Source organism: Leopardus geoffroyi, chromosome X (genome assembly GCF_018350155.1).
Source record: "Leopardus geoffroyi isolate Oge1 chromosome X, O.geoffroyi_Oge1_pat1.0, whole genome shotgun sequence".
Classification (NCBI taxonomy): domain Eukaryota; kingdom Metazoa; phylum Chordata; class Mammalia; order Carnivora; family Felidae; genus Leopardus; species Leopardus geoffroyi.
Genome location: NC_059343.1, coordinates 97,847,650 through 97,854,636, shown reverse-complemented (window position 1 = coordinate 97,854,636; position 6,987 = coordinate 97,847,650). Strand labels below are relative to the sequence as shown.

General features: G+C 40.9%; 1 long non-coding RNA gene across 1 annotated transcript; it reads right to left on the bottom strand.

Moving 5' to 3' along the window:
* Window positions 1-1,660: 1,660 nt before the first annotated feature.
* LOC123595394 lies at window positions 1,661-5,546 on the bottom strand. Its single transcript, XR_006711153.1, has 2 exons — window positions 2,553-5,546; window positions 1,661-2,514 (listed from the first exon to the last, which is right to left on the bottom strand). It is a non-coding gene; the product is annotated as an uncharacterized LOC123595394 (long non-coding RNA).
* Between the last annotated feature and the right edge of the window lie 1,441 nt (window positions 5,547-6,987).

Here is a 6,987-nt window from a genome sequence, read left to right as displayed (position 1 = left end):
ATCGAGCCCCATGCTCTGTGCTGAGGTTGAGTGTGGAGCCTGCTTGGGATTGTCTCTCTCTCTCAAAAATAAACAAATAAATAAAGAGGTGATTAAGTTAAAGTGAGGCCTTAAGGTGAGGCTTAAATCCAATTTTACTGGGGTCCTTTTAAGAAGTGGAGATTAGGACATAAAGAGAGACAACAGGGACACATGTGCGCAGAGAGATGACCGTGTGAAGAGGCAGCATGAGGGCGGCCATCTGCAAACCAAGGAGAGAGGCCTCAGAAGAAAACAAACCTGCCAACATCTTGACTTTGGACTTCTAGCCTCTAGAACTGTGAGAAAACAAATCTGTGCTGTTTAACAAATGTGTGTTAGGACAGACCTAGCAAATGAATGCAGGCAGAGTCCTTTGCAACTGAATTACGGGCTGTCAGGCTGGCCTCTATGAAGATGCACGGCAAGAATCCCAACAAACAATATACTCAATTTTTAAAGTGTCCATTACAATGGCTACACTTCCATGTCTTTTCATCAAGAGAGAATGAAGGCATTCATAACTTAGAAAGGACTTTCTTTGAAAGAAAGGCTTTCCTATCTTCTAATGAATTACTAATTCTTCAAGATGACACTAAATTGTATACTGTCAAATGTTTGCTTTTTGATAACTCAGAATACTGCTTACATATATACAAGGTATAATCAATACCTGCTTGCATGTTGAATTAGAGAAGTGGGTTTCTACTTTAACCTGACATTCTTTATATAAATGTATTCTTTACACAAAAATTACATATATACAAATATACATATATATATATCCCCTCTCTCTCCATAAATGGTTTGGGATTGAGGTAAGAAAATCTGAAGATGACCCCTTTAATCATGTAAAGATAGCCTTAACGGAATTATCATTCTTGTCTGTTCCTCCTATTAGACCGCCTCAAGATCTTGACACAGACTAAGCACTTGATGTTTGCCGAATGAGTGAGAAACCCCAGTGCAGTAACAGGATGGAACTGTAAAACTGCTTTAGAAAATGCTAAGCATCTGAAAGCAAGCCAGGAAGTGGTCCACAGGAAAATGCCACTGCTCACTTACTAAATAAGGATGGCTATGTACATCAACAAACCCCGATAGATTTTATTAGAGGGACAGATAATTTACTCTAATATTTCAAAGATACTGGGGGCGCCTGGGTGGCTGTTGTTGAAGCGTCCGACTTCGGCTCAGGTCATGATCTCGCCGTTCCCGAGTCCCAGCCCTGTGTTGGGCTCCGTGCTGACAGCTCGGAGCCTGGGGCCTCCTTCAGATTCTGTGTCTCCCCCGTCTCTCTTTCTCAAAAATAAATAAACTTAAAAAAAAAAAAAAAAAGATACTGGGGGTGGGGGAAAAAAGGCACTGACCTAAGTAACTTTGGAAAACAGTGTTGTGACCAGTAATTACGACACCAAAGATAAAGAACTATATGTAAAAACTGTACTTCCAGTTGGTAAAGTTGTTTCTCATGGGGCTATGGGCTAGCAATTCTCAAACTGTGGAATGTGTTATGCTGGGATTGAATAAGTAAATGGAGAGTAAATGGTGGGAACCAGGTTCCTCACGGTTGGAGAAGATTATTGGTAAGCAAGAAGAGAAAACTAGAATGATGCATGTATTAATGGATGAGTCAGAGACATCAATAAGAATTCGTATTTAATCAAGTATTGACGGTTACACAGAAATATTTCTAGGTATTTGTATATATAGGTATTAGTACACATACATTTATTTCTTTGCTCTGCCAGCTGAGAAAGCCTAAGACAAATGACACCTCGTGGCACTGAGCAAACCTACCACCCAGATCTTGGTTTCTAATATCCCTCTCCAATAAAAGGAACGAGTGCTCCTTGAGAAATATACAAGATGAGCCCAGAGCATCTTGGAGTAACAGAAAGTGCTCAAAAAAAAAAAAAAAAGGGATGAGATATCAATGGGACACAGAAGCCACCTTGAAAGAATTCTTAATTGCTAAGGCTGGAAGAAGTGGAACAGCAAAATAATATACAGTACTGGTTTGCAACTCAAAGCTTAAATACCCACAAGCTCACGCTAACATAAATAAAGGGTTGGGTACTAAATAAATCGAGGGAGAAGAGACCTACCTCTCATACACAGCAGTGCCCCGTAAGTGGTATAGCTACTTGCCCCTCAAGGAGGTGGGCTTTAACTCCTCCCCACCCTTAGAGTTTGGCCTGTGCTTAGTGATTCATTTCCAAAGAGTAGATTTATAGAAAGAAAAAAAATTAAGTTGATAGTGGAGAAACCTGCCAAACACTACCTCAGCCAGCTGGTAAGTCAGGCTGATAGTATGTATCCTTAAAGTGATGTAATGAAAATAGCAATTTACCTCTGTGATCTTCCTCCCCGGAAGTCCATACACCAAGTCGAATCAGGAGAAAAACATCGGACAAACCCAAACCCACGGACATTCAACAAAATACTTGACCAGTACTTCTCAGAACTGTTGAGGTAATCAAAGGCATGAAGAATCTGAAAAACCGTAATAGCCAAGAGGAGCCTAAGAAGACCTGACAAAGACATGTAATATCATATCCTGGATGAGATCCCAGAACAGAAAAAGAACATGAGGTTAAAAACTAGTGAAATCTGAATAAAGCATAGAGTTAACAGTATTGTACCAATGTTGGTTTTTTAACGCAAAAAATGCACCACAGTAATGTAAGACGTTGGCAATAGACAAAGTGGTGCAGGAGATACTTGAGAACTCTTTGCAAACTTTTTCTCAAAATCTAAAACTATTCTAAAGTTAAACGTTTATTTAAATGAAGAAAGCATAATGTGCCTAAATGCACTATGATATTCTAGATTGGATCTTAGAACTGAAAAAGGACACTAGTGGAAAAACTGTACAGGTTGAATACTCTGGACTGCACAGTAATGTACTAGAATTGGTTTCTTAGCTTTGACTAACGCGCCATGGTAATGGAAGACGTTAACGTTAGGGGAAGCTGAGAAAGGAGTACATGGGGATTCTCTATTTTCCTTGCAACTTTTTTGTAAATCTAATTGTTTGTCTAGCACAGATGTTCTCATCCTGCCACATCAAGGCCATGATGAAATTTTCACAGGAGAAATTGGAAAAGAAGGGAATATGGTTATTTTTTTTTCAGAAGCTAGGTTTATTCACTTTAATAGATTGTTCACTTCTCCAAGATGAGCAGACTATACTTTAAAGTTATTCCACAATAAAAATTTTATTTAAAATAGTGTAAAGGCACCTGGGTGGCTCAGTCAGTTAAGCGTCTGACTTCAGCTCGGGTCATGATCTCACAGTTTGTGGGTTCAAGCCCCACATTGGGTTCTGCACTGACAGAGTAGAGCCTGCTTGGGAGTCTCTTTCTCTCCCTCTCTCCCTCTGCCCCTTCCCTGTTCATGCTCTCTCTCAAAATAAATAAACAAACTTAAAAAAATATAACTCAGGGTAGCTGGAGGTATGAGCAAACTCTATCTGCTTGGACCACCCACCTCATGATGGCATTTGATTTGTTTGGGACTCTGCAATATATCTCTCCCTTCATGTCCACACTCCTACCCCTCTCGACCCCCCTTCCCACTGGCCCTGCTGTGTCAATCTGAATGTATTTCATATGCATGAATCTATAGCAGAAAAGTGGCTGTGGTTAACAAGGGGAGCCTGGGTTCCCCAGGAGCATAGATGACTCAAATCTGGACAACAAAACGGAACAAAACAAAACAAAACAAAACAGGCAAGGCTTCAGAACTGAAGGGAACAGGAGAGCAGTTGAGGAGAGGGGAGCTATTAAGCAGGAGTTAGCTCAAAGCAGAAGACAGTGAAGATGTCTTGGGAAATAACAGACAAAGATTTTAGGCTGGGAGGAGAGGACTAGAGGCCAGGAAAAATGATGCCATGGAGGTACTCCACTTCTCTGCCTCACCTATGGCTTACTTTTAAACTCTGTTACCCATATTCTCCTCGTTGTTCATAATATTTACCCATATTCTCCTCGCTGCTCGTAATATTAGGTGAACAAAGACTGGCCTGACATCAACTGGCTGCCACGAGTTACTAGGAGGGGGAGAACAGACAGGGGTTAGGATGAGAAGGGGCATTTCTAGGGCCACAGGCACAAGACACTTCCAAGCCTCTTACTTGTTTCTGTGGGCATCTTCTCCACCAGATCGTGAGCTCTTCTGGCACAGGAATGCTGCCTTATTCTTCTCTAGTCCCAGCAGTGCTCTACATACAGTAGGTGCTCAGTAAACATCTGCTTAATGAATTAGTAAGTCAGAGAGCTAGAAACCGGCAAAACTGGGCATGTTTTCTTTTGACAAGTTATGGAAACATTAAATCCCAAACATGTCTTTACCTTGAATCCCCATAGTAATTATTTAAAAATATTCCGATTGGGGCACCTGGGTGGCTCAGTTGGTTAAGCGTGTGACACTTGATTTCGGCTCAGGTTATGATCTCACGGGTTCATGGGTTTGAGACCCGTGTGGGGCTCGGCGCTGACAGTGCAGAGCCTGCTTGGGATTCCGTCTCCCTTTCCCTCTTGCCTGCTCGCACTCTCTCCCTCTCTCTCAAAATAAATAAATAAATAAAAACTAATAAAATTCTGATGAGTTGATTCTTTTTCACAAGTGGGGATATCTGGTCTCTGATTCTCAAAATTATACAACTGAAATTGGAATTTGAGGGATAATATATTAATGTTAAACATGCATTTAAAAGAATAAAAAGTCACTGCTCAGCTGTATAACTTGAAGATCGGAGAAAGTGGTATGCTAAATTATGTTGTCATTCATATTGGAATCCCAATTAAGGTAAACAAGAGAGAGAGAAAAAAAGCTCAATATGACTTTCAAAGAGCTTTTGATAAAATGTGCTTTTAAACTTGTTTGTCTAGCACAGATGTTCTCATTCTGCCACATCAAGGTCATGATGAAATTTTCACAGGAGAAATGGGAAAATAAGGGAATATGGTTGCTTTCTTCAGAAGCTAGGTTTATTCACTTTAAAAGATTGTTCACTGCTCCAAGAAGACTGTACTTAACTTTTTTCTTAGTATTAAAATGTTCTCTTTTCTGAAGAGGTGATGGTAGATGGCTTTAAAAAATGTCAAGTTGGCAAAACAAAGAATGTTGGTACCTTATGTCAATCTCTCAAATGCTATGCATCCGTGAACTCTCAATGTTTAGAAAGCGTTTCTATATGCTGTTTTTGGGCCAAGGAGGGTCCAGAGGGCACCCAGGGATTTGGGAAAGACAGTGAGAAATATACATTTGTTGACTACATCTACTGGCTAGACACCAAGCTTTACACATACATGATTTCTCAGCAAATCTTACAATGTCAGTTAAGTGTTCTCATAGTACAGATAAGTAGAAATTAATACAGGATAAATAACTTACTCAAGGAATGTACTAATAGAGGAAACCAAATCTAAGTTTATCTGACTCTAGACTCTGTGCTCTTTCCATCTGACTTTGGCTCAGGTCATGATCTGGCAGTTCATGAGTTTGAGCCGCATGTCGCATTCAGTGCTGACAGCTTAGAGCCTGGAGCCTGCTTTGGGTTCTGTGTCTCCCTCTCTCTCTCTCTCTCTGCCCTTTCCCCGCTTGTGCCCTGTCTGTCTCTCTCTCTCAAAAATAAACCTTAAAAAAAAATTTTTTTTAAAAGAATCTGTGCTCTTTCTTATACCACACCACTTATTACAGTGAGTTTCTAATCCTCATTTTAGGGAAAAAGATCATTCAGTTTTTCTTTGTATACATCTTTTTCTTTAAACAAAAAATTTTTTAATGTTTATTTATCTATCTATTGAAAGAGAGCACGCGCGTGAGCACGCACGAGCTGGGGAGGGGCAGAGAGAGGGAGACAGAATTCAAAGCAGACTCCGCGTTCTGAGCTGTCAGCCCAGAGCCCAACACGGGGCTCAAACTCACGAACTGCGAGATGGTGACCTGAACTTAAGTCAGATGCTCAACAGACTGAGCCACCCAGGCGCCCTAAACAAAAAATTTTTTTAATTTTTATTTATTTTTCAGACAGAGACAGAGAGAGCAAGTGGGGAGGGGCAGAGAGAGAGGAAGACAAAGGATTTGTGCTGCCAAACCAAAGCCCGATGCAGGGCTCGAACTCAAGAACAGTGAGATTATGACCTTAGCCAAAACCAAGAGTCGGATGCTTAGCCAACTGAGCCTCCCAGGCACCCCTTTTTGTATACGTCTTCATTCTGTTTTCAAATTCACTTTGTGATTTGTAAACCTGCAGTGTATTTATGTAGTGATAGCAAACATTCTAAAAACTAAACTGAGCTATGTCAATGTTACTCTCTCAAACTTGCATCCCAACTATTTTTTGCCTTTTTGCTTCAGAAACCACATAAAACCTACCAGGAAGTATTCATACGGCAACATCCCAATTATCTGCAGTTATAACGATTAGCGCCACAGTGGACTACAAGTCCTCAGGCAGAAGTCAGTGAAAGCCAAGCTGCCTTGAAGAGTTGAAGACATCAAGCTCTTTGAAACACTAGACCGTCCTACTGCCACCTAGATCTGGAGACTAAAGACACTGACTGGTTAGCAAGCCAGTGGGATAACAGCTCCATGTGTCAGGCAGAGTACAGAAGAGTGAGCAGAGAGGGCCGGGAGGGAGGAGAGAATAACTCCGGAAAGAGGAGGAAAGCAGCACGGGGGGCAGGGGGAGTGGAAACCAAGGCAAACTAGAATATCCAGAACACTCCAAGACCATGCTCATTGATAAGGATAGGATCACGGCTCCCTGGCTTCTCACGTAGATACCGAAAACAAATGCAATAAAGAACACATAGACGTTCAGATGAACTCTTATTCAGAAATAGAAAAAAACTATTATGTTTCTTAAAGGTATGTAGCCAATGCATTATAACGGGGTCTAAAATCTGACCTTCTGCTTGCTAAAAATCAAAGCATAAAACAAGACCTTGTTTTTCTTAC